The following is a 3,730-nucleotide window of genomic DNA, read 5'->3' as shown; positions in this document are numbered from 1 at the left end:
AGCAAAAAAAAAGAAAAAAGAAAAAAAAAAGAAAAAGAAAAGAACTTGAAGAATTTCAAGGTGGAAGAGGTTTCATAAAGGAGACTGGAAATCTACATAGGATTGACATTCTAGAGAGCAGAAAGTGAGGTCGCATTCAAGAAATTCAGGAATTGTCAAATATTACGATATATGATCTTGGCTGTCTGCAGCTTTGGAAACCATGGGAAAAATGTCCACATCGGTTATCTCCCAATACCAGCATCTTTGAGCACCAGTGTCTAATACCTGTGCCTAAGGCAGCTGGAGATTAGGTTTTGTTTCCTTTTCTTCTGACTTCTAAGTCATTTATCAACTTTTTTCAGTGGTCAGAATTAGCAAGGGACTGTAGTTCTCAGGTCCTCTTTCCTTCCTTCCTTCCTTCCTTCCTTCCTTCCTTCCTTCCTTCCTTCCTTCCTTCCTTCCTTCCTTCCTTCCTTCCTCCCTTCCTTCTTTTCTCCCTCCCTCCCTCCTCCTCCCTCCCCCTCTCTCTTATTCTTCCTCCCTCCCTCCCTCCCTCCCTCCCTCCCTCCCTCCCTCCCCTCCCTCCCTCCCTCCCTCCCTCCCTCCCTCCCTCCCTTCCTTCCTCCTTCCTTCCTTCCTTCCTTCCTTCCTTCCTTCCTTTCTTTTTCTTTCTTTCTTTCTTTCTTTCTTTCTTTCTTTCTTTCTTTCTTCTTTCTTTCTTTCTTTCTTTCTTTTTCTTTCTTTCTTATATGGAACGCTTCATGAATTTGTGTGTCATCCTTGCTCAGGGGCCATGCTAATCTCATATGTGCTGCCGAAGTGAGCACTCAGGTCTTTTCTTAAGTATAAGATGTAACTATTTTCTTAAGTGTCTCATACTACTAAAATTCTGTGATGTAAGGTCACCACAGAATTGATCATTGAAACCAGATCCATTGTGCAAAGGAAAGGGATTCTAAAATGAACTAATAGATGTTAGTTGATTAAAAACAAAAAAGAGCAGAACCTAGGATTGTCCTAAGCAAATGGAAATGGGTGGTAGTCCCCTATCAGGTTATTATTATTATTTTTTAAATTTTTATTATCAAACTGATGTACAGAGAGGTTACAGTTTCATACGTTAGGCATTGGATACATTTCTTGTACTGTTTGTTACCTCATCCCTCATAACTCCTCCCTCCTCCCCCATTCCCTTTCCCCCATGAGGTGTTCAGTTCACTTACACCAAACAGTTTTGCAAGTATTGCTTTTGTAGTTGTTTGTCTTTTTTTACCCTGTGTCTCTCAATTTTGGTATTCCCTTTCAATTTCCTAGTTCTAATACCAGTATACACGGTTTCCAATTTACTCAGATAAGATTACAGAGATAGTGTAGGTACAACCACAGGAAGGTGATACAAGATCATCAATAATAGAAGCTACAGATACACATGGGATGTTGAAAGTGGTTACAACTGTGATATAACAATCGTTTCCATAACATGGAGTTCATTTTACTTAGCATCATCTTATGTGATCATAAGGTTATAGCTATTGGGCTCTTGTGATGCTCTGCTGTGTCTTGCCTAAACCTGTACTAATTATTCCCAATAAGGGAGACCATAGAGTCCATGTTTCTTTGGGTCTGGCTCACTTCACTTAGTATAATTTTTTCCAAGTCCTTCCATTTCCTTACAAATGGGGCAATGTCATTCTTTCTGATAGAGGCATAAAATTCCATTGTACCACCTTTTCCTGATCCATTTGTCTACTGAGGGGCATCTGGGTTGGTTCCAGATTCTAGCTATGACAAATTGCACTGCGATGAACATTGTTGTGCTGGTGGCTTTACTGTGATTTTGTTTGTGGTCTTTTGGATAGATACCCAAAAGTGGGGCTGCTGGGTCATAGGGGAGTTCTATATTTAGTCTTCTGAGGAATCTCCATACTGCTTGCCAGAGTGGCTGAACCAGTTTACATTCCCACCAACAATGAAGTAGGGTTCCCTTTTGGCCACATCCCCTCCAACAATTGTTATTGTTAGTTTTCTTAATATATGACATTCTTACTGGGGTGAGATGGAATCTCAGTGTTGTTTTGATTTGCATTTCTTTATGGCCAGTGATGTAGAGCACTTTTTCATAAGTCTCTTGGCCATTCTCATTTCCTCATCAGAGAAGTTTCTTTGTAAGTCTTTAGCCCACTTGATGAGGGGGCTATTGGTTCTTTGCGGTTTTGTTTTGGAGGAAGGTAATTTTTTTAGTTCTGCATATATTTTAGATATGAGGCCTTTGTCCGTTGAATGGCCGGTAAAGATCTTCTCCCAGTCTGTGGGCTTTCTGTTTATCTTGCGAGCTATGTCCTTTGCTGTGCAGAAGCTCTACAGTTTGATGCAGTCCCATTTGTCCATCCTTTCTTTGATTTGTAGCCTTTCTGCGTCTTTGTTAAGGAAGTTCCGTCCTGCGCCAAGGAGCCCAAGTGTTTCGCCTCTCCTTCCTTTAGTGTTTTCAGGGTGTCTGTTTTGATTTCGAGGTCTTTAATCCATTTGGAATTGATTGTGGTGCAGGGTGATATATAAGAATCTAGTTTTAGTTTGTTGCATGTGTTGAACCAGTTTTGCCAGCACCATTTGTTAAAGAGGCTATCTTTCTTCCAAACTATTGTTTTAACTCCTTTATCAAAGATTAAGTAGGCATAGTTCTGTGGGTTCATTTCTGGGTCTTCAATTCTGTTCCATTGATCTTCAGGCCTGTTCCGGAGCCAATACCAAGCTGTTTTTATTACTATAGCTTTATAATACAGCTTGAAGTTGGGTATTGTAATTCCTCTAGCACTGTTCTTTCTGCTTAGGATTGTTTTTGCTGTTCTAGGTCTTTTATTGTTCCATATGCATTTCTGGATTGCTTCCTCTATTTCATTAAAAAATGGTGTTGGAATATTAATGGGTATTGCATTGAATTTGTAGATAGCCTTTGGCAATATTGCCATTTTGATTATATTAATCCTCCCAATCCAGGAGCATGGGAGGTTTTTCCATTTCCTTAGTTCTGACTTAATTTCGTTTTTTAGGCTTTTAAAGTTCTCATCAAAGAGATCTTTCACTTCTTTGGTTAAGGTTATGCCTAGGTGTTTTATGTTTTTGGGGGCTATTGCAAAAGAAGTTGCTTTCCTGATTTCAGCCTCGGTCTTCGGGTCGTAAGCATAGAGAAAGGCCATTGATTTTTGAGGGTTTATTTTATATCCTGCAACTTTGCCAAAGTTTTGGATCAGCTCTAGTAGCTTGGGGGTAGCGTCAATGGGATTCTTTAGGTATAGGATCATGTCACCTGCAAAAAGAGAAAGTTTAACTTCGTCTTTTCCTATTTGGATCCCCTTTATATTTTCTTCTTGCCTAATTGCTCTGGCTAGGAATTCTAGTACTATGTTGAAGAGCAGAGGAGAGAGTGGACATCCCTGCATTGTTCCTGATTTTAAAGGGAATGGCTTTAGTTTTTCACCATTTAGAGTTATGCTTGCTGTTGGTTTCTCATAAACTGCCTTGATTATATTCAGGAATGTTCCCTGGAATGTATCAGGTTTTTATTAAAAATACTGTTTTAAAGTATGGAGGAAATTGAAAAGACAAAACAAAAATATTAATGATTTTTGAAATCTAAGTGAGAAGGTACTTTAGACTAGTCTTGTCCATGTGTGTGCTTAATATTTTCATAGTAAAAGTTAAGAACAATAGTCCCTGATTTTCTTTTTGTGTGTATGCCAGTTCTGGGGAT

General features: G+C 39.2%; 1 pseudogene; it reads right to left on the bottom strand.

Moving 5' to 3' along the window:
- Positions 1 to 725: 725 nt before the first annotated feature.
- Positions 726 to 809, bottom strand: LOC125356941 (annotated as a pseudogene).
- Between the last annotated feature and the right edge of the window lie 2,921 nt (positions 810 to 3,730).

Source organism: Perognathus longimembris, chromosome 8 (assembly GCF_023159225.1).
Source record: "Perognathus longimembris pacificus isolate PPM17 chromosome 8, ASM2315922v1, whole genome shotgun sequence".
NCBI lineage: Eukaryota > Metazoa > Chordata > Mammalia > Rodentia > Heteromyidae > Perognathus > Perognathus longimembris.
Note: the sequence above shows the minus strand (reverse complement) of the source record. Positions and strands in the feature narration are given on the sequence as shown.